Source organism: Microcebus murinus, chromosome 10 (genome assembly GCF_040939455.1).
Source record: "Microcebus murinus isolate Inina chromosome 10, M.murinus_Inina_mat1.0, whole genome shotgun sequence".
Classification (NCBI taxonomy): Eukaryota; Metazoa; Chordata; class Mammalia; order Primates; family Cheirogaleidae; genus Microcebus; species Microcebus murinus.
In genome coordinates, this window is record NC_134113.1 from 75,297,265 (window position 1) to 75,322,454 (window position 25,190).

Below are 25,190 nucleotides of genomic sequence, written 5' to 3' on the forward strand. Positions count from 1 at the left end.
CGGAGCAAATAACATGTTATTCTCGTCCTTGAGCTGAAAATGGGCTGAGTGCCAGCCTTTCCTTTACGTACTGCTTATGGGGCCGAGACATGGCAAAAGACAAAGGGCAAAGGAGGTTGAACAAGGGAGGCCACAGCCTCTAGGCTTTGGTGTGCCCTGAAATGGCACCATAAGGCCCCTGTTTGCAGGAACTCGGGGAGAGTGTTAGCCATCTGGTAGGAGGCCAGACGCAGCACTTGGATTCTGGGACGCTCAACAAAAAGCACTGCATGCTGTAGAAATGCAACACGAAGGGTTTTGTCTTTCAGTTCAGGTTGAGGACTGTTGACTGGAGGCAGCAGCAGAGAGCTTAGAAATAAACAGTGCTAGAGGTGTGGAGGAAGATCTTCCTTTTTGGCCACTAACTCAGTCCACTGTAGAAAAGGCTCCCACTGCCTGTGCAGACCTGGTTTGGGCGGATCCTGCAGAACACAACTCCAGGGACTGCCCTGACATCAAGGCTTAGGAAGAAGAAAAAACAAATAAAGGAGTCAACACCCTGCTCTTCAACTCTGGTCCAGATGGCTCCGCTAGCAACTCCTTAAGAAACAATGCCATTTCATGATCATAATTTATGTTCTGAGGATCTTGAGGAGATGTTCTCTGGCAGAACTCTCTGCCGCTGGGGGATAATTTACTCAATAATCAAGCACCTCCCATGCCTGACGCCACGCTAAGTCCTAAAGGCACACTGATGAATAAGGCAGACTCTCTAGCACGGGAAGCCAGCAATACAAAGGCAAATAAATATAAAAACGAGTTAACTACACACTGTTACTCATGCTATGAAGTAGATAAAACAGGGATCAGTGACAGAAATCACCCCCCAGTCATCAATACTATTCACTTTAGGAAATCTGGATTGCAACCCACATTAGCTATGTTCACTGAGTGACAAGTGAAGTCCCTTGTCATTGAGGATCGATGTGAGAACTATTATCGTGAAGAGTATTTTTGCATCTTGTGCAAACAGCAATTCATGTTTTTTTGTCATGTTACATAATGTTACTCCTATTACAATCCACCCTAGGACTTTGTCAACAATTTAGCACTTGGAAAAAGTGCTGAGTATTCTTGCCTTGCCTTCCTTGAAGCTCAGAAAAGTGGTATCCCCAACTCTGGAAGGCAGGATAGCATCCTAGATTCACATACGAGTTCTAAGCAAGACTATCTGAAGTCTACTACTTCCTAGCTGTATGACCTCAAGCACACTGTTAACCTCTCTTTACTTTAGTTTTCTCACCAGTAAAATGGGGCTAACAAAAGAATCCACTTAGAAGTGCGGTGGTAAAGATGAAATTAATTAATGCGTGTAAAACCCTTAGAAATATCAGTTGCTTATAGCATATACTTAAGTATTAGCTACTAGTATAGTCACTGGTTTTATATTTTTCCTCTTAATGATTTCTAGCTTTTCCTTCTGACATTATTTTAAATGTCCTATCTTATACATTTTATATGCCCTCTTTTATAAATAAGAGGAGACAATTTATAACTCAACAAATCATAACAGCCAGGTAAAGTATTTTCACCAAATGTAACTATAATTGATGATGAATCTTGTCTTTTCCTTTATATATAAAAATGTTTAGGTTACCACACTCCTTTAATATGATATTGGGCATAAATGAACATGGCTGGCCAGAAACTAGAGAAGGAAAACTGAGTTTGGATAGGGTGACTTACCAACTTCATTTAGGCTGAAGATGTCACTTGCTTGTCTTGTGACATCATAGACCCTAGCAGAGTCATATTTTCTAGACATGCAAACACACTGCTAAGATATTTTGGTCCCAGACAGTTTGGCAACATATGACTTAAAATTTTTGAGACAAGGTAAGATATATCTAATGAACCTATTTCTTATAGACAAAGGAAGGCTCAATTGTGTCCCCAAAGAATAGAATTTGCCTGTTCTGTCCAGAGTACCCAACACTTCCCAAACACAACAAAAACCACAGCAGAGTACGCCAAGTGCTTCAACAGGAAACAAAACAGAAACTTCTGGCCCTTGTTATCCAGTTATCACGAATAGGTGGCAGAGGAGCTATGGCCATGATTCTAATCAATTCAAGTGATGCTGAAAAAAATGTCAAAAAGAATTGCTCACCCTCGGATCAAAGCTGCATCAGACATATTTCTTCTACCTCTTGCTTCTATTGCTAAGATAAGTACTACTGGCCCCAGAAACTCCCATATAAAGTTTGAGTAATTTGTATTACTCAGATTTGTACAATTTTGTTCGGTCTAGGAATTTTTAACCTTAATATATAATTCATTAAAATAATTAAATTAATCATGCTAAAAAAACTAAAATAATTTTGCATCAGTAATGGAGTACATGCAACTCTACAAGTTCCTCCCTCTCCATTAGAACTGCTGACCGGGGCATGGCCTGCCTTTCATATCTTCTCAGACTACCAGTGCACAGAACAAAGGATAATTTCCTACCCCTCATGCTTACAAGATGGTTTGTGAGAAGCCCAAGTCATGCTGATAATCTCCAGATTATTAATCCTTCCAATGATCCTATATAATGCAGAATATCTGATGTTTGAATGAAAAAAGAAGGGACCTATGGGAATCAGTCTATATATTTTTATTGAATGCTTATTATGTGCCAGGAACTATCTGGCAATAAACAGGCCTTATATAGGTTGTATTCTTCATTTATATTCTCAAGTATTTTTTTCTCATAAAGATCACCAGTTTTCCATGGTCATAGTAGAAGTAGATGGTTTGTACTCTCCCTTTGGTAGTAAATTCTGTTCCCATTCCTAGAGAACAGATGTTAAAATACTGAATAATTATAGGTGTGTTGCTTTATACACTTGCTACAGATTTCAGCATATGGGAACTTTAATTATTGTTTAGGTGATTCTTCTGGAAAATAAAAAATTAGGATTCGAACACTTAAGGGAGATAATTTTTTTCCCATTTTACCAAATGTCTTGGTAGTTCTTTGGAGAGAAACATTTTTAAAAACAAATAAAGTACTTTGCCTCTCAGGAATCTTATTCTTGACAGGGGATTTTTGACCTTGGCATTATTGACATTTTGGGTCAGACAAAGCTTTGTTGTGGGGGCTGTCCAGTGCAAGGTGGGATGTTTAGCAGCATCGCTGGCCTCTACCCACTAGATGGAAACAGCCACTCCCCTCATCCCCACCCACTAGCCAGGTATGACAATTCAAAATGTCTCCAGCCTGAGCATGAGCGAGACACGTCTATATAAAAAAATAGAAAAATTAGCCAGGCATGGTGGCAAGTGCCTGAAGTCCCAGCTACTTGGGAAGCAAAGGCAGGAGAATTGCTTGAGCCCAGGAGTTTGAGGTTGCTGTGAGCTATGATGGGGCCACTGTACTCCAGCCTAGGCAACAGAGTGAGACCCTGTCTCAAAACAAACAAACAAACAAACAAAAACCTCTCCAGACTCTGCTAAATGTTCCCCCGGAAGAAAAACTGCCTCTCCCTTCAGAGTACCATTGTTCTAGAGCTTCCTTTTAATCTTCATCTTATAATATCAGCACATCCTATTAAAAAGTCAAAATTTAAGACTTAAAATTCTGCTTAAAAAGATAAATACAAATATGATCCACTGCCAATCCCTATTTTATCTCTATTAAATCGTTGATAACTAATTACATTTACTCAAGCAGATCTTGTGTGGCACATCTTGGTAAGAATTATCTTTAAGTATACATTATTAAATTATCTTTTAGAAATCATGAAAAGATATTAAAGACATGACGCAAAACTATTTACCTTTAATCCCACCACATTATTATATAATTACTCTCATTTCATTTTCATTAGTGTAGATGAAGGAAGATTTTTCTAGAGAAAGATTTCCTACTTTTTATTTCCACCAAATTTCTTTCAGTCTCTGTGCTATTGATTAGCCTATACCCCCAGCTTTTACATAGCTTAAGCCTTTTAATTTCATTCAACCAAACGTATAATGGGCAAACTCAAGAACTAATGGCGATTGAGCTAGCATGCAATCAGAGTACAAAAAAGACAGTTAGCATTGGTTGCTGTCTATGAATGATTCTAAGGATAATCAAGTCAATCTCATATATGGGGAGTTCTGTTGTTTTTTTTGGAGATTCAAAAAAATGCTGTGTGTGGAGACATATTTCATGTAGACCAATAGAATATTGATTGGCAATGGGCACAATAATATGGGCTGGTCTATTGAAAATAATGAATGCTATCTTGTAAAACTCAGTAAATGAAAGTTGTTCTGCTCTATCAAAATTAAACATTGAAATTATTTCAGTGTTTGTCAAATGAAGGAAAAGTATTTACAAAACAATATTCAATGAACAAAAAGGATAACACAAACTACTATAAACATAATGTCCATTTCAAATCCCTGTGATTCTATCAGTGGAAGAGATTAGAGGAAAATGAAATAAATGAGAGTAATTATATAATCGTGTGGTAGGATTAAAGAAAGATGAAGAGTTTTGCTTCATCTCTGTAATATTGTTTCATAATTTCTAAAAGGTAATTTAACAATATATACTTAAAAAAATAAAATTCTTAGAAAGTAGCGATAGCCAGTATTTCATAGTCTCTTCTTTTTTTGTAGGCACTAGAAGTATAAAGAAATCTGCAAAACAAACTTCCTTAGTTTATGATGCATTTAAATTATTTTTAAAAGTGTGGAGCCCAAATGACATTACACACTGTTATGGACTTAATTGTGTTCAAAATGCATATGTTGAAGCTCTCACTCACAATGTGACAGTATTTGGAGACAGGGACTTTGGGAAGTAGTTAAGGTTAAATGAGGTCATAAGGGTGGAGCCCTAATCCTATAGGATTTATGTCTTCACAAGAAGAGGAAAAGACACCAGAGAGCTCGCTATCTATGCAGGCACAGAGAAAAGGTCATGTGAGGACACAGGGTGAAAACAACACTCTGCAAGCCAGGAAGACAGGCCTCACCTGAAACTGATCTTACCACCACCTTGATCTTGAACTTCTAGCCTCCAGAACCATGAGAATATAAATGTCTGCTGTCTAAGCAACCCAGTCTGTGATATTTTGTTATGGTAGCCCAAGAAAACTATTACATACACAAATGCACGTGATAAGAGACATGTGCATTTTCTAGATTAGTGGAGTAAAATAACTCTTGACAATAATTCATATCAACCTTTTAAATCTGGAGTAAACCTTTTTAATGTAGCAAATGTATGTCTCATTTTCCCATTTTTGTAGCATTAAAGTACAATATTGGTTCTTGGTTTTTACAAATTTGTGAGGATGTGGACAGGTCTCTTAGGACGAGCTATAGGGACCTCATTAATCCAAGACTTAAGCATTTGCATACCAGTCACATATCTGTTTGTCAAGCACCTAGTGAAAAAAAAAACCTCATCAGAGATTTCTTTCTTTTTATTGCTTTAGTTTCCTGTGTGTATCCCACATCACACAATTCAGCAATGAATTGTGGGCTTGTTATATACAATTTTTCTGAGAGAACTTTGAAGTTCTTGGTGGAAGAATATTTACCCCCAGGGGTACTGTGGGCAGCTGCTGGGAATAGGCCTCGCTAATTGGATTAGCGGTCCTTCAAGTCAAGAAAAACCAATTTGGAAACAGTCCCAGCTGGGGAGAGGTAGACCAAGCTGGACTTAAGAACACCAAATTTAGCAATCACCTCAATACATTCTTCCTGGTTTGTTTCTGCTTCGTTCATTAGTCTTTTTTTAAAACAAACAAGTCTAACGAAAATGAAAAAGAAAAGGATATGAACTAAATCCACCATTTTAACAAAATTGATTAAACACCTGTAATTGAGTGTCTATTATATGTCACATACTAAGTTAGGTGTGGATAGTAAAGCATTATAAAAATGCAAGTTATTGTTATTTGTGTTTATAAGAAGTAAACATCAGTTAGCATCAAATATCAAGGGAATCACAATCAAATGTAAATTGATGCATTTTATTTCCTCTATTTATAAATTGAGTCACCTTACAAATAAAAGAATGGTTGACCTACTAACCCAATAAGAACAGGAATTCAACCGAACAGATAGTAAACCAAAAACATTTTCTATACTTTGCTTAGAATTAAAGACTTTGTAAAAAGAGATGACATAGATTATCATTGTATTAGAGTTCTCCAGAGAAACAACCAACAGGATATCTTCTATCTCTGTATCTATCAATATCAATATCTAGATATCTCTAACTATATCTATATCCAGAGAGAGAGAGAGCATATAAGAGAGAGTGACAGAGAAATATTTATTTTAAGGAACTGGCTCACACAATTGTGGAGGCCTGGCAAGTTCAGAATCTGCAGGGCAGGCCAGTGAGCTGGAGACCCAGAGAAGAGTTGCAGTTTGGATCCAAAGCCTATCTGATGCATTAATTCCTTTTGGGTCTGGAGAGATGAGTCTTTGTTCCATTTGGCCTTCAATGGATTGGATAAAGCCCACCAACATTCTGAAGGGTAATCTGCTTTATTCAAAGACCACCAATTAAGTGTTAATCTCATCCAAAAAACACCTTCTCAGCAATATCCAGAATAATGTGCGATCCAATATGTGGGCACAGTGGCCCAACAAAATTGAAACAAAGTTAACCATCCCAAGTCCACCTCTTATCAACTTGGCACCCATGTGCATTGCCTTAAACTGTACTTAACCTGCAGTTAGAAACAATAACAAGGTCATAATTCTACCTAACATAAAACTGCATACAAACAAAAATGCACTAACCCTTTCCCCAGAAGAGAATGCAAGGGTTGATGTTTGCTCTTTTCCTTGATATCCTTATAACTTAAATACCCTGATGAAAGGTTAACAATATTTAAACACTATGCTATAAAGTCAATATATCTTATATTACATGATTAAGGGGATTAAGAGAGAGAAGAAAAAATATCTATTTGCTATACAAATACACATCCATCACAAAATAAGGAAGGTATACTCATGACAATTACAGTCCTTGTTTCTGTAACTGGTCACATGGTCATAGCTGGTATGTATACCTACGTTTTTCCACTACTCATTCCACGTTGCTTTTGCCTTCAGCAAGCTCCTCAGCTGGCTGTGGTTCTCAACTTGGCAAAGTGACCCAAACCTTCATTTTTGAAGGGTCTGGGCCACAGTAACTTTGCCTGGGTTGGGGTGTTGCAGTTTTCTATTGACCTCAATCACAGGGCATGGTCACACTAAGAGACACCCCGAGGGATCTCCTATATTCCAGACATACTCTTCTTTAGCTCCATGGTGGAGTAGCAGTCCAATGTCCCCTTGGTAGTCGGGATCAACCACCCAAGCCAGCACAGAAAGTCCCTTCCCTGCCCGTTGATTCAGCCGTAAGGAGCTCAGAGTTGACAGTGACAGCCTTAACTTCCAGGTCAATGGAATCACTGTTGCGTCCCTTGGTGGAAACATTCCTCCCTCTGGAACTAAGACCTCTAGGCCAGTGGGGCATGATGTCATGGGGGCAGGAAAAAGCTTTGCTAGTGGCTCACTAGGGGTCATAGTGCGTAATATGCCACTCCCATTTCCAGCTCTTGATCTTGAACCCATGAATCCTGGCTACGGGAGAAACAGCACCATATACTAGACACTGATTCAGAGCATACACAGCCTTCTGGAGAACCTCCCACCACCCTTGATGGTAGCACTATTCTCCGCAATCTCTCCAGGAATGCAGTAATTGCATTTGGTTTCCTAGATAGAGGCAGTTCTAGTGACTTCTACTTGGCCTTTTCCACCTTAATAGCCCTCGCTCCATAGGTCAGGAAAGTAATGTAGGGATTCTGCCAGTTGCTGAGCATGTCTATTCCAATTACGCATTCCAGAACTGGGGGAATGACCACGGGATGGATTTGGGGTCCCACTGGGCCCACTGTGAGACAGACCTGAGCTCAAGCTAAATCAACCACCTGACTTCCATAAGCCCCTACTCTGACTGGAGGGCCACAGTGACATTTAGGGTCTCCTGGAATTAGTGTCATTTCAGAGCCTGTGTCCAGTTACCCCCCCCCCCAAAGTATGATTATTTCCTTTTCCCCACATCGCAGCCACCCAGGTAATAGGCTTTGGGTCATTTTGGGGAAGACTGAAGGAAAGATGAACAGTATACATTTTTGCCAGTGCATCAGAGTCCTTTCTCAAGGGAATCTGGTGTCTTCTTCATTCAAAGGGTTCTAGGTCTGCAAACTGGCTCAAGTCTGGGAATATTTCTGTGACCCAGCCAAGTTTACACAACATTAATCTTATATTTTCTCCTAACACACTTACCCTCTATGTTGGGCTTCTCTCACGTTTTTAATGAACAGAATTCTTGCTTGATGGCTTGGTAGCTAAATGTAAAATAATTATTGACAGGAAGGAAGTTTTATTTATTTGGTTTGGAATTACTTCCTTTGTTTTTTGACTGAATTATTCATTAATGAGATAATTTCATCTTTAAATTCTTCTATTTCTAGACTGTTGGAGCTTAAATAAAAACATAAACTATATGAAGTATAATACAGACACACTCAGAAGATCATTGGGCTAGGAATTAGAAAATCTGAAAACTAAATCTGATTTACTGCTAACTGGTCATATAACTGAATCTTGAATCCTGACAGCTCTGAGACTCAATTTTCTCTTCTGTTAAATAATATTCTACCTACCTTGCAGAACTATTTTAGTAAGCAAATAAAGTAATTTCCAAGAGAGATTATTGCTCCAACCAAAACAGAATGATGTCTCCTTGTTCAGGATGTTACATGTTAAGACTATTTATGCTACTTTGACCTTGGATCCAAATACCTTGTGGTTGTGTATTAATAAATATTGAGGATACATCTTGTTACCATGACTGGCCAGTTAAACACTTAAAACAGAGGCTGTATTTTATTCTGTGCAGTACTGTGCAATGAAAAAGAGCTCAATAAATATAGTTGAATCAATGAATGAATGAGTCAGGACTGAAGATACAAAAAGTCAGGGGATGGTTCACAAATGCTGATGGGCATTTGAGTCACTTGGAAGGCTTGTTAAAAACTGTCCTTTACGGGCTGGGCACAGTGGCTCACGCCTGTAATCCTAGCACTCTGGGAGGCCAAGGTGGGAGGATTGCTTGAGCTCAGGAGTTCGAGACCAGCCTGAACAAGAGCAAGATCCTGTCTCTACTATAAATAGAAAGAAATTGTCCAAACAACTAAAAATAGAAAAAAAAAAAAAATTAGCCGGGCACGGTGGCACGTGCCTGTAGTCCCGGCTACTCGGGAGGCTGAGGCAGGAGGATTGCTTGAGCCCAAGAGTTTGAGGTTGCTGTGAGCTAGGCTGATGCCATGGCATTCTAGCACAGGCAACAGAGTGAGACTCTGTCTCAAAACAAACAAACAAACAAACAAACAAAAAACTGTTCTTTACTAGACCCCATTTTCAATTAGACCTCTTTCTAATTTAGAAAAAGGATGGGGTAGGGCCCAGGTAAATGCATTTTAATGAGCACACCCCTTGATTCAGATGTAAGTGGTAAGAGACATGCTGGTGTAGGGTATTTGAATCTGTTCTGATTTCAGATCATTTGTAGTACCTTAGACTACATCCTTAATGTAAGCCTATGTTCTCTCCCTATGAATTATTTGAGTTTTTCTCCCCTTTAAAGTGGCACACAAAATAATCTGCTTACTTGAGAATTCACATTTCTAATGATAGTAGAACACGGATAATACAGGCAATAGCAGAGCTTGACTCCAGTTTGCTCAGAGCCTAAGTCTGAGCTCTGATGGTCTCCAACTGCACTAAGGTAATTTTGATGGAGAGAACTTTCTACATATTTACTATAACCATCAGAGCTCACAGATGTCACCCATCACAATACCTGCATTGGAAGAGGTGGAAAGGGGATACAGCTTTTCAAATAAATAACTAAAACTTTACAAAAGCATTTTTTGCCTTTTGGTTCCTGCTTCCCAATGCTAAAAGTTGAAACAAATGGCTATTTAAAGGCTCTTGAAAAATATAGGGCAAATACATGCACAGATAATAGAATAACACATCAATGATTCATAAACATAGTGTATTACCCTGGCATGGGAAGATTATATATCAAAGCATCCTAATTTCTTCTCACAAGACAGTCATTTCCTTGGCCATTCATGGGTTAAGTGACTTATTCAGGTCCATTCAACGAAAGTTTAGAAATAAAACTGGAGCTTTCTATTTCCCAGTCCATACAACTGTATCTTAACCTTTTATTCAATAAAGGAAACCACCTGGAAACAAAATAGTTTAAATGTGTGAAGATCTTTAAACAAGGCCTTGATTAAAAGTGGATTGATTTAACATCATGAACTCAGTCCACCAAAAAGACTATTGATTTATGGAATAACACTGCAAAATGGCTACAACATCATTGCACAAATTACTGTTTGCAACCAAAAGATTATAGCGGTTCACATAGAAAAGCACATAGTTCTTTTGCGGATATGTGAATTACCAGAATTTGTTAATGTCAATGATTAGACATGGTATTTATTAACTCTATCTGTCAAAAGAAAAGATGCAGCTTTAGTCACTTCATGTAGTATGATTCCAGGACCTTACTGATTACCATCTAAGAGCTAATTATTCTAGAACCATGTGGGAAGTCATATTTTTTGAAAAGGTTAATATAAAGATTATTTAATTATATGCAAATCCATACAACATGGTAAACTGAAAATCCTTATTACTTAATGGAAGTTACTGATCATAACCTGTCCCAATAAATTGATGGTCTCTCAAGAAACATCTGAATAAATGTTAACATACTATTCGGAAATATGCAGTTAGGCCTTTATGAAGAACTAATGCTGAATGAACGCAAATCCTTCCCCTGACAAAATTCTCTCCATAGAACCTTGTCAGAAGCATAGTAAGCCACACACAGTACTCTTATTTTTCTCTGATAATGTACAATGAAATCTATTAAAAAATCAGCAAAGATTTTAGGTATCTGTCTTGAAGAGAAGACACTTACAGATCTGAGAAAATTATTTTGTGTCTGTATTAAGCTGTGGATAGCAGCTATACAACATGAGAAGAAAAATACAGGTTTTGTACAACAAAGTCCAAGCTCTCAGAAAGACAAAAATCCATCAAAGCTGCATTTGGGACTCCTTATACCTGAGGGTTTAATACTACTTTAACAAAGAAAAAAAACAGCACTTTGTTCTCTCCTTGGAGTTGCTGTGTTATTTAAACACACATTAACTCCATTTTAAACTCTCCTTTATAATAGTAATTAAGGTACACTATCCAATCAAGTCACTTATGTCTTAAACATTTTTCATAGCATTTAGTGGGATTGTAAAATCCACTCACTGTTCTTTTTACCAGGGACGGGGACAGAGTATTTTTCATCTTTATTAAGGCTGCTGTTTTACAGTCTAACCTCTGTTGTCTAGTTTTTAATCTGACCCCTTATTTTAGAATCTATAGGCCAACGCAACTTATTTGCCCTGTTCTGTGTCTAGGGCAAACACCTATGTGTACTTATCAATCAAAAATGAATTTTTATTTCCTTTGGATTTCTATGTTCTCCGTCTTAAGCTACTGTAAGGGTGTGAGGCTAAGGGAAGATATAAGAAAGAATTTCCAATCTGGACTCCTGCCTGTCTTCCAAGGGCCTGCCACCACGTGCCATGATGGTAAAAAGCAAAACCCGGTGTACCTATATAACATATATTACAAGATAAAATATTAAAATATAAAGGTGACTACAGGGAGGAGTTTTTGCATCTGTTGGTGGTGAACAGTAAATCATTCGTGTACTGTAAATCATTCATGTACTGTGCAAGTGGGTATTAAATAAGAAGTGTGATTGGAGATGCAATCAAGAAGGTATGAATTCTTGATTCACTGGAGATGAATTCAAGAAGGTATTTGAAGCAGGGATGATGGCAAAGCAAGGGAATGTGAGAAAGTCCAACGTGTGTTCCCAGTGCAAAATGTGGCTGTGGAAAATAATTCCTAAAAGCAAGGAGGCCCAGGCTAGAAGAATAGATGATAATAGACTGTGGGAACTTCGATGCCTAAAGAGGAACATTTTCATAGGGACTGGAGATTTCTGAGCAAGGGAATGGCAATGAACAGGAGAGGCTGAGCATGGGAGGGAAACGCACGTCTAGGGTCTATTGCAATGGTCCAGGACAGAGGTAGGGAGCAGCTAAGCCAGGGGCAAGACCTAGTGGCTCTCATACTTTAGTGCAAATCAGAGCCAGTGGGCATGTTTACTTATTGAAGATTTGGACCCTCTTGCCCCCAACCCCATTCTGATTCAGTGGATCGCTGATGTAAAGAGTACTGACACTTATTTATAAGGCAGACGTGGGTTTGAACTTTAGCTCTACCAGTTACCAGCTAAGGTCTTAAGTAAGCGACTTAGCCTTTACCAGATGCTGTTTCCTCATTTGTATTTGGAACAATATTATTGGGAGGATTTATTTCAAAAGGGAGGACAGAACCTGGCATGTTTTACAGTTGGGTTGATGAGGCTGGAATGTAATATGGATGGTAGATATTTAAATACATTGGAAGGACATTTTATTTATCTCTTACATAAGTCTTATGTTCTATTTTGTATACTGGTGTCCATGATTTTCTGCTGTACAAGCTCTTTAAGGGCAGAGACTTTAGTCATCATTATGTACTCCAGACAGTGTAACTGAATGAATAAGTTCTGTCAGATCTTGTCTCTTGCTGCCTTTATGTTCATCATTGATTTAATATCATACCCTTGAGCTCTTTAGGGCAGGGGTAGTAGGTTCGCTAGTATCTCTAGTGCCCAGCAAACTCTCAGTGTCCAATCAGTGCTGCTTAAATGACCAAAAGGAAGGATAAATAAATGGATGTTTGGAGGATGAAGTGCACACCAGCCATGGCTAGATTCCAAGCCAGGTCACTTGTCTCTGAACTCCGGGTCTCCAGGGACTCTGCCATTCAAAATGCAAGAGGCTTTGCTTGTCACTTTGAGATGTACAGTCCCTGAAAGGCTGTGTGAACCAACTGGCTTGGAACATATTTCTGTGAAATCATTTGAATAAGCTTAGCATTGCAAGTTCAAAGTTGGCACCGCTTTACGTTGACACTAATAAGAAGCTACTTCACGTCATCTTTCTTTCCTGTTCACTGAACAGAGCTTTAAAATTCCATTTAATGTGTTCATTGGCATGTTCTTTCCAGAATTCAGCATTTTGGAGGAAGGAAGTGACCAAAATAATCATTCTTGACTTTGTATAAGTTCCATGATCAATCATTTGATTATTTTTTTTTTTTGTCCTTTTAAAGCAACAAAATTCTACACAACAGGATTGATTATTTTTTTTAACTCAGTCAGGCGTTAGGAGCCCTGATGAAAAAAGAACATACAACACTATCCAAATGACATAACAGATAACAGGCAAGGTAACACCTACTATCATCATAATAGTTATTTAATCTAGGCCAGGAAATATACTCATTCACTCATTCATTCATTCAACTGCTGATTAAGTGTATATACTATGTTCCAGGCTTTGTGCTACATGCTGGGGATACACTGAAGAACAAGACACCTACCTGCTCAGCATAAGGTACTTCGTCTCTCATCTTGTAAGAGCTCTTATTATTGAGCTTTTAACTACTGCAAATGGCTTTAAACTCATCGACATCCTCAGAACACATCCTAAACTCAGACCGACTTTAGATACCTATGAGGACTCCTGGAGTTTTCTTCTGGGCTTAAGACAGTTCATAGAAGTGAAATGACTGGGATGGGTAATTTCAGACTTCTTTGAGGAATTCAGGTATTTTGCCTATACATGCTACGCCATTCCAACTCTTTCCTAATGCCGCAGAAAAGGACCAAGTTATAGCAGCGTAATCTGAGCTTCCCCACCATCTACCCATATCTGATCCAAACTCCAGCAATGACATCCAGAAAAACACACCAGGCAGCAGTGGTTCCGAACACTTGGTGAGATTGTACTATTTACTGAGCACCTACTACATGATCACACTGTGATGAATGCTTCCCATTGAGACTGAATATACAAATGGGAAATAAAAATAAAAATAATAAAATAGAACTTTGACCTACAACCTATAGCAACCCGTCCAGGAAACCAGCCCCTTATCTGTAATAAACAACCCGAGAACCACTATAATAAGTCAGGTTTGCAGGAAGCCAGCTTGCTAACTATAGTGAAAATCCAGGAAGATAAATGATAATTTCTCTAACAATTGGCCTCAAACAGCCAGGACTTAACTCATAACTGACAGCTTCCCTAATTTTTGTTCCCACTTCCAACTTAGCACCAACCACAGAAAGCCAGAAATCCTCCCCACCCAACCAATCACAAGGCGCCTGCCTCTAGCCAGGCTTCTCGAAGCTTCTCCAGGCCAGTGGCCTCCCATCAAGGCACACGTGAAGCGTTCCCTTTTTCCATTGTCAATCTTTCTGACTCCCACGCCTGCCTTTGAGTCTCTGCTCAAACGCAAGTGATGGTGGCTGACTCCCTTGCTACAGCAAGCTCAGAACAAATAGCCTTTCCTTTTCTCATGGGGCTAGGTCTTCCCTTAGTCCCACACAACAATTATACCCATTTTATAGGTTATGGAATTTATGGAGATTAACTTTTAAACGGGCTACACAAGAAGCAGAGCAAGGGCTGTGAACCTAATCTCACTAATTCCGAAGTTATCCCATTAACCAGCACCCAAATGCAGAAGAGAGAGAAGAGAGGCTTTTCCTTCAGGGTTCTCTGCTAAATCTAATTTGTAATTGTGAGGACTTTTCCTCTTTCCTTAAAGGGAAGTGACTTAGAGGAGTATAATGATATTAGTCTGCAGGCCTGAGGGTTTAGCAGACAAATTCAATTCAGATGCACTGCTAAGAGTTTAAGGTCATACCTAGGGTGGTAATAGCAACTCTACTTCAGTACTTTTTTAGCATAAATTAAACACATGAATAGGACTGGAGCCCAGTAGGTGGTGAGATTTAAATTGCTCCTGGGTGGGGAAGGAGTTCTCTTACTGTGTTCCTTGTTGTGTCGTGAGGTCCCAGTGCTGTTCCTTTCTGCTGCCTCCCTGTGACTGGATTAGGGCATTTCACTTGCTGAATGTGGGCCGTCTCTGTGTAACTTCAAAGCATTTAAGCATAACATGCTAGCTTGAGGATTTTAGCACATGCATATTCACTAATTCAGCGTACTGGGTAAACTCCCTAGCATAACGGTGTTCAGAGGTCAAAAAGAGGAGTTGATTAAGAATGAGAAAAACTTAAAGAAAAGCAGCTTTTTTGGAGCACATAACGTGACACCTTATTTGTCACGTTGGGTCACCTAATTCTAAATGGAGTGAAGGTGCCAAGGGAAAGGCCTCAAACTCACATAAACTTCCTCTCCCACTGCTCAGACATCTTGAAGTTTTGTGTCCTAACTTGCGTGAATCCTTCTGTGTTAAATAAAACGTGCGCGCTGACACGGGTGTGTGCAAATACGCCAAGGCGAGGTCTACGCCCAGCATTCAGACTCAGCGCGTGGAGAAGCCCGCTTGGTCCCATGTTTGCTGTCTCAGCTGTCACTGAATACATGGCCTAAAGTGATTCCTCCCCTAGAGATTCTGGGGAGGAGAAGGGAGTCTGCTCACAGCACGGAGGGACGCACACCCATCAGCAATTCTCTCAGGAATAACCACTCCCTGGAGCAGCAGCTACCTCCTCAGGAATGAAAGTCAGGAAAAACAGCAAGCAGGAAATCCTGCTGCTGGAGTACACAACAGAAAAAAGGAGACTATTTGCTTTGAAGGTGTTTGCTCCGCTTTTTTATTTCAAATGTTGACCCAGCAAAGAATGGAAAGATTTTCCATTTCATACTTTTTTTTTTTTTTTAAATAGCTCGGGATACAACATCAAAGGAAACATTGAGAACATTGTCAGGTTGCAATAAAGTCTGCAAAAAACACCTCAGTGTGTGAAAATAAAAAAAAAAGAAATAAAGGGATTAGCTGGAGACACAAGAGGAGGGATGGGGAGAACAAACTTTTTTTTTTTTCTGGAAAGAAGTTAAAAAAACCGAGTAATGCATACACAAAAACAGAAACCATGATTTATAGAATACCTAGGTAAAATAAATCTAAAATTTACAAAAATTCTTCCTTCATTTTCTTGAGAAAGTCTTTCTAGATATTCATCAAAAATAAAAAGTCACAGTAATACCAAAGAAAGAAAGAAAAAGATAAAGAGGTGGAGAAGTGTATACATACACGTTTTAACATATACACACATAAACATCCACACATCATATATGTACACACACATACACAGCTTAACCTCTCTTCAGTACAAATTGAGAATGGCATTTTCAAAACTAGCTTTAAATATACAATGAAATTTCTAGTGCTTTAAAGAAGGATACATATACTCAAAGAAGTGTACACCTTGTGTCTGTGACTAATTATGCAGCTCAGCTACGTTTTTCAACGATGTCATCTCTGGGTACACTTACTAAACATCGCATCTGACTGACTACATTCCCCAGAGGGGCCAGAGAGCCTGAGTGCTGGCTGGAAATGTGGTTGAGGAGGGAGGAATGCCCAGGAAGAAACCTGGGCTGTGGAGTCAGGGGCAGGGCAGGGAAGTCAAAATTTCAATTAAAAATGAAAGTCCCTCCCATTGCTGGGCATCTACCCAAAAGATCCAATGACACTCTACAAAAAAGACACCTACACTCGAATGTTTATAGCAGCACAATTCATAATTGCAAGGCTGTGGAAACAGCCCAAGTGCCCATCAATCCAAGAATGGATTAATAAAATGTGCTATATGTATATCATGGAGTACTATTCAGCTCTAAGAAACAATGGTGATATAGCACATCTTATATTTTCCTGGTTAGAGCTGGAACCCATACTATTAAGTGAAGTTTCCCAAGAATGGAAAAACAAGCACCACATATACTCACCAGCAAACTGGTATTAACTGAGCAGCACCTAAGTGGACACACAGGTACTACAGTAATAGGGTATTGGGCAGGAGGGAGGGGGGAGGGGGGTGGGTATATACATACATAATGAGTGAGATGTGCACCATCTGGGGGATGGTCATGCTGGAAACTGAGACTTGTGGGGGGGGGAAGGGCATTTATTGAAACCTTAAAATCTATACCCCCATAATATGCCGAAATAAAAAAATAAAAAAAAATGAAAGTCCCATTTTGTGCCATAATCTCTCTGCGGCACCCTACCCTGAAGCAGGAAAGAGTCAGCTATCCATTGATGCTCGTGGTGCTCTTGGGAAACAGAGCAGTGTCTGTCACCGGAAATGGAATGGAAAGAGAGCCCTGACAGGGGGTGAGCCAGTCAGCAGAGGGGTGGGGCATCGGTGGAAGCAGGAACTCGCAGGGAGAGTGATGGTGACACTACACACCAGCCAGGAGTCCCAGTAGGCATGGAGTGGGGCCTCAGCTGTGTCCGTCACAGATTAAAGGGAAGGTCGGCCGCAGCCTGGCATAAAAACACCTGAAATTGTACTCTGTATAAAGCAGTGATAAAAGTGACTCTTGTGAGGTACACTGTCAGAAGCTGGATTAAGGGGAATGTGAACATCTTAATAGAGAAAGAATGATTTTGGAAGCTCTTGGAAAGATGGAAGAGGTAAAGGTGAAAAAATGTGGGCGGAAGATACCATCTCAAACCTAGGACAAAAGTAATTATCAGGCCAGGCATGGTGGCTCACGCTTGCCATCCTAGCACTCTGGGAGGCCAAGGCAGGAGGATCATTTCAACCCAGGAGTTTGAGGCTAGCCTGAGCAAAAAGCAAGACCTCATTTCTACCAAAAACAGAATAAATGAGCTGGGTGTCGTGGTGTGCACCTATAGTCCCAGCTACTTGGGAGGCTGAGGCAGGAGGGTCGCTTGAGCCCTGGAGTTGGATATTGCAGCGAGCTATGGTGATGCCACTGCACTCTAGTCTGAGTGATAGAGTGAGACTGTATCAAACAAAAAATAAAAAAAAACAAACTAATATTACAAGTAAGAGCAAGATGACTGGATAGTGGTTGTTTGAGAAGAACCGATATGAGGAAAATGATGAAATACTCAAAATATAACAATAAAATTTAAATCATCAAGAAACAAATCTCAGGGGATATATATTAATCCTCTATTTAGAAATATTTTCAAAATCTGAGCTCATACATGTAAAGGATTTATCGAATTTTAAGTCAAAATTACATTGTTGAAGGGTAATACTTCTGTGCCTTTGCACACTGGAGAGTTATAAGATCTTTGGGTTCTGATGACTTTGGGGCATTTATGACTTTCCAGCATCTCTTTCTCATTCTACTCTGTCATCACCTCCTTTTGGGGCAGGAACGTCCATCTCTATTGTGGGTAGCCTTTGTGGGGCTGTCACTCAGGATGCTCTCTCCTTCTCTGAGCCAAGGGATAGAATTTAAACTTTAAGTAAAAGGATACAAAGTTAAAAAAAAAATATATATATATATATATATGGAGTTGATTTACTAGCTGTGGCACATTAGTCAGATAGTTTAGCAAATTAATACTTGTCTTCTTGATGCAAAAAGTAAGACTTTGATAGCTCTTAGGAAATGGAAAAAGGCTTCCTGCCCTTTCTGAGACGACCCCAGTGACTCATGCCCTGCGAAATCTCCTTTCCTTGAGAACTGGCAGGTCCAGAGACTCGCTTCTAACCAATCACATGAAGCAAAGGTGGTCAAAGTTATCACCTCCATGATTGACTGTCACCTCATATGACGAAGGTGATGGGATTTTACAGATGTAATTAGAGTTCTTAATCAGCAGACTGCAAATAAATTAAAAGGGAGACTATCCTTGGTGGACCTCACCAAATCAGGTGATCCCTTTAAAAGAGGGACTGACTTCCTGAAGAAAGAGATGCTTCTACCGGGCTTTGAGGAAGCAAACTTTCATGAATTCTAAAACTGCATGATCTGGAAGTTCTAAAACTTCCATGAGTTCTGAAACTGCGTGGAAACTGCAAGATCATAATTACATGCTGTTTTAAGCTGCCAAATTGTGGGTAATTTGTTGCACAACAATAAAAAGTGAATACAGTTGTTGCCTTAGTTGGCTGCTTCTGCTTTCAACCAAAAAAACTCTAATAAAATGTTGGCTCTCCTTAAAAATTCCTTGGCTGAAGTCTGTGAAGTGTATGTGTATAATATACATAAATATAATATATAATATGTATATTATCATATGCAATATGTATTATATATGTATTAATGTATTATATATGTTATTATGTACAACATATTATATATTATGTATATTGTACATACACACACTTTTTGCACATTTCAGCCAAGGAATTTTTAATGTGTAATATTTTATGTATATGTGTGTGTGTATATATATATGTATATATAATTTTTTTTCTCTTTTTGGTCAGACAGGGTCTTACTCTGTTGCCTGGGCTAGAGTGCAGTGGCATCATCATAGCTCGCTGCTACCTCAAACTCCTGGGCCTAAGAGATCTTCTTCCTGCTTTAGCCTCCTGACTAGTTGGGACTACAGGCACATGCCACCACACATAGCTAATTTTTCTATTTTTGGTAGAGACTGGGTCTCACTCTATTGCTTAGACTGGTTTCAACCTCCTGGCCTCAAATGATCCTCCCGCCCAGGCCTCACAAAGTGCTGGGATTATAGGCATGAGCTGCTGCACCTGACCAGCATATTTTAATCAATAAGCAACAAAACCAGATATATTTCTCTTGGCATAAAATGTCACAAATGTTGATTTCTACTCTCATATAGTTTAGCAGGAGTAAAATAGCCCTTCCCTCACTATGATCGGTGAAACTAGCTGTTATCAAACATTTTTGTCTCAGGATGACTTTGTACTCTTAAAAATCATGAAGTACCTCAAAAAGCTTTTGTGTAGTTCCATCCACCAATATTTAGCATATTAGAAAAGAAAGCTGAAAATGTAGTTAGATAGAATGAACTATATTTGATAACAAAACAAAGTGACTATAGTCAACAGTAAGTTACAATATACTTCAAGATAACTACAAGAGTGAAATTGGAATGTTCCTAACACAAAGAAATGATTAATGCTTGAGGTGATGGAAACTCCAATTAGCCGGATTTGATTATTACACATTGTATGCCTGTACCAAAACATCACATGTACTCTATAAATATATATAACTATTATGTATACATAATTAAAAATAAAAAATTTTTGAAAAAGAAAACAGACATTTAAAAATATTTATCATTTAAAACAATGATAAGCCTATTATACGTTAAAAGAAATAACATCTTTTCTTTAAAAGTGACTTTATTTTCCATATATATGCGTGTGTGTATACATATATAGAGAGAAAGAAAGAAGATAGGCACTATTCTACATTTTTATAAGCATCTTTAATATCTGCCTTAATAGAAATAGCTAGATTTTCATATCTGTTTCTGTATCCAGTCTTGTTGCTTTATATTATTTTGGTTGAACATATAAAGAAAAAAAAAGGAGTATTTTAGAAAGCCCTTTTTAGATAATTGCAGATATTCTCCTTTGATATTATACCCCAAACTTGGCAAACTATAGTTTCTTAAAGTCCAGTACAATATAGAATCTAAAACCATATCAATGACCTTTTATATTCTGTTACATTAAAATCCACCGGTCTACATTGCTATTCAGATAAATATTTTACCCATGCCTAATTTTATGACATCACGCATTGGTCACTTGGGGAGAACAACGGTTCCCTTAGTTATGCATGTTGACACGTTTCATTATATATCGAAATAATAATGGTTGCTAATATCACAACCAATCTCATCAGAAAAGTCTTTACAGATTTGGAAGCTGTCAAGTTCACAGTGACTGAGACAAGTCTTCCAAAACATTAATTTTCGTCTGGAAACTCAAAGTTTATCCTTTGCAAAAATGCTGTCAGTTATTTTCCTCAGGGACAGGTTCACTTAATTTATTTTGAAAAAATGTCTGCCAAATATCCAAATATGAATAACAATAGTTTATCAGTGATTCTGTCAGGTAAAAAATGATATTCCATGAAAAGATTCAGCTACTGCAGCTTTCAATTCTATCACACAAGTGCTTTTCTTTGAAACAACCATCCTCCTTTGGAATGCTGCAGAAGCTCTTTCTATATACTTTCCATTTCATCACACGAAATATTAAAGGCATATGCACCAAGGGCTGAAATATAATTACTTTTAACTACTTCTTCAAGGATATCTTAAGTGAAATTGGCATTTTTTTGTTGTCGCTGTTAAAACTCTGATTGCCTGATAAAGAATACAGTGACTACTAGTACAGTTTGAGGCCATTGTCTCAATTTGTGGCAAATTTGACCCACTGTTGCTTTCCCCTTAGTGTAAATATCAACACACTAAAAAAAAAAAGGTAAATAACATTTTAGTGTTTTTATGAAAATAGTTTTGATCCTGTAGACCCCTGGAATTGTCGTGGAGACCCAGAAGTCCACAGACCGCGCTTCAAGAACGGCTGATCTAAACTATTAATTGAGGTCACTGTTCCAAACACCTTTGCGCTTAGCTCAAAGGTGAATTTAATAACTTTTTTCAGTTTGGGTTTAGAACTCATTAGGTATTTTCAAGCTGAAAGGAATTGCTGATGCTGTTTATGAGCACGGAAGTCCTCACCTTTAACTTAGTTAGTATACAAATGTGCTAAAATAAGGCAGGGAAAAAGTTTCTTTATATTTTAAGTTGGGCTAGTGATTTGTAAGAATTAAAAATATATCCTATCCCAACCAATCTAAATAACTTTTAACTAGCTTTCTTAAAGCTAAAGATGACAACATATTTTTAAGGCAGTTGACGCTTTGTTGCTCTGGTTTTCTTATGTTTCATTCACAAGTTCGGTCATTTTAAATTTGTTATCCCATGAACCAGAAATTAAGCTCCAAAGTTACCAAAGGGACCAGCATCTCTTCTTTTCTTGACCATGTCCTGGTTCCCCTTCTTTGGTTTAAGGGTAATTTGGTGTTTCAAGAGGTTGGTTAGGGACAATTCTTTCTGAACATTAAAATTTTAGTAACAAAAACACATGTGTTCTACTAGTCCTGTCTCTCAATTGGCAGATTGATTCCACAAAAGAAGTTTTTTTCTTTTTTCTTGGTACATAATAATTGCACATATTTATGGACTAGCTACAGTGTGATGTTTTGCTATATGTGTACATTGTGTAATGATCAAATCGGGGTATTTAGCATATCTAATACCTCGTACATATATCTTTGTGGTGAGAACATTCAACATCCTCTCTTTTAGCTATTTTGAAATATACAATATGGTTAACCATAGTCACTCTAGTGTGCAATAGAACACCAGAACTTATTCCTCCCAACCAGGCAACTTCATACTCTTTGACCAATCTCCCCCTTCCCCCCCTTCTTCCTTTAGGTTTCCTATTTTTTAACTCAACCTAGAGTTTACTGAAATTATTGGAAACTCAATATGGTATTGACTGTCAGCACTCGATTTCCTGGCAAACACATAACCCTCATCTCGTTTGCTCCCACCACGCATGACATTTTTTCCCAGAGCTGGGCACAGCCCTGGCAGAGCACAACGCCTGTGCATTGTAGATGCCCAGTAACATTGGTGGAACTGACTGGTATGCGTCCCCGGGCACATTCCAAAAAAGATGACATGTGGTAAAAAGTTCTGGCATGGTTTATATGTCTAATTACAAGAGGAAAAAAATCCAACCATTGGTAAATGTATCTTTGCTATAGACTTATTTTCTTTTCATGGCTTGGACTTCTCAGTGTGCCTCTGTACTGACCACTCACCTCAGGACTCATTAGAGGAAGTGGTTTGGTAATAGCCAGTTTTCAAGTGAATGCGTTGTGGAAAAATACTGAGATACACAAAAGCGTACATTTCCACAACACACAAATCTGTTAAAGTTGCATTGCCAGCATGTACTACAGTGAAAACACGATGGTGTTTTCTAATTGGCACTTGAAAAATTCCAGACATTGTTTGGAATGCCATCCTGACTTAGGCTCCTAACTTTCATTTCTAGTCTATTAATCTTATCTAGCTTCTCTATGAATGTCTTTCCTACTGCTAAATACCATAGACCCCCTCAGTGAGGCATTATTCAACAAGTATTTACTAAGTGCCCACTATGTAGCAGGCACAAGGTAAAAGTCGTAAAGAAGAATGTGCTTTCTGCTCTGTAAAATGGAAATCATGTTTTTTGTGAGGACGAAATGAGTCAACACAAGACTTAGTACAAGGCTTGGCACATAGTAAAACTAGGTTAAGTCCTATTATTATTGTTCATCTCATATTCTATGGGAGAAACATACACTTACCAAGTTATTGCAATAAAATGTGATAAGTACATGATGAGTACTTGAAATATATAAGATGGGTAATTGAAATAAATGATAAATAACTAAAATACACAATTGGGGTGTTACAAGGACACCTTGGATGGGCATCTGACAGATAATTGAGAGCTGGGGGCCATGGACTAGTCCCCTGAGGAGAGAATACCTGAACTGCATTTGGAAGGATAAGCATTACTATCAGGAGAATGGTGAGGGAAGGTGTTCTAGGCAGAGATAATGGCTGTACTCAGGGGCTATATCATTAAAGTGATGAATTTAACCCTTAAGGCTATAAGTACCACTGAAGAACCTTAAGAAGGGAAGTGACATGAGCAGATTTGCAATTTAGAAAGTTGATCTAGTTACAGGGTGGAGGGTGGATGAGATGAATAGAAACTGGAGGCAGGGAAACTGGGTAAGAGGTCTCGGCAGTAATTTCACAGAGGAATATTGAGAGCCTAAGTCAAAAGATAGGAGTGGAAATGGGGAAAGGAGGGATGGATATTTAAGGTGAAGAAAGTGAAAACATCAGGACTTCACGGGCACTGGATGTGGAAGGCGAGGCAGAGTAGAGATGACTTCCTGGTTTCTGGCTGAGGTACCTACACAGGTAGCAATGACATTAACTAGAAAAAGAAAAAACAGCAGAAATACTGGGTCTGCTGAGGGAGATTATGAAGGAAGTCTTTTGCAAAATTTCTCCTGCTTTTGGGTATCTAATAGAGCAACTAGATATTTCGAGAAGTTTGGGTTAGAAATTCTACTTTGGAGAGTTGGCACACCAGAAACATCCAATGGTGTGACATCAATATTTAAGTGACAGAGGAAGGACAGCCCAAAGAAGCATGATAAAGAGTGGACAGAGGAGGGAGCCAGGACACGGAAGACAAAGAGGAGATGGCTCATCAGTGTCAGATGGGGCAGAGGCACCTTAGTAAAGAAAGAATAGGGAAGTGTCCATCCGTTTCAACAACTGAGACATCATTGGCAGGCCTTGAAGCAGGGCAGGGGAGGTTCATTGAATTGGTGGGAGGCAGAAATGAAATCAGCAGGAGAGAAAGGAAGTAAAGCTATGGAAACTGTGTAACAGGATAACTTCTTCCAGAAGCCCGGCTCTGGAGGAAGGAGGTGATAGAATGGCCATAGGAAGTTTTGCTCATTTTTATTGTTTTGATATATGAGAATGTCTTTAAGCATGTTTTATACTGATCTAGAGACAAAACTAAACTAATAATGAGGAATAGGCTCTTGACATAGTAAAATATTAGGAACACTGATGGCGAGAAGTCCCCCAAAGAGAAGAGAGAAATGCAAATGCAATCTAGAGCCAAGTTCCAGAATTAGCCTTTGGCAGGAGGAGAGACATATATAATTTGTTGTAAATACAGATAAATGCATGCAGGCGTGTGATTGGCGAGGGGGCAAAAGGAAATTAACAACCTATATCTCAGATAGCTACAGAGGAGAAGGACTGTCCTAATGGATGTTCAATTTGGGGCTTCCAAAAATGTGATGGAAAGATTAGGAGGGAGGGAGGATGGGAAGAAAGAGCCATGAGGAAGGGAAGAAAACACAAATGGATATGGAGATGAGAGTGGGGGAGGAGAGATGACTAAAGGGTTTCACAGTTTGGATATTGGCCAAGGTTGGAAGAGATTTGACACATAATAGAACCAGGATAAAGCTATTTAGGGTCTATGCAGATCCCAGGAGTTGTTGGAAGGTTGATGACACACACAGGCTAAAGCCTTTGCTATAGCTTTCAAG

The 25,190-nt window shown here is 38.8% G+C and overlaps 1 protein-coding gene across 3 annotated transcripts in view; it reads right to left on the reverse strand.

Annotated features, from left to right (window-relative positions):
* Nucleotides 1–25,190, reverse strand: part of FAR2 (fatty acyl-CoA reductase 2) — a 150,998-nt gene that overhangs the window by 47,712 nt on the left and 78,096 nt on the right. The gene's annotated exons all lie outside the window — the stretch shown is intronic.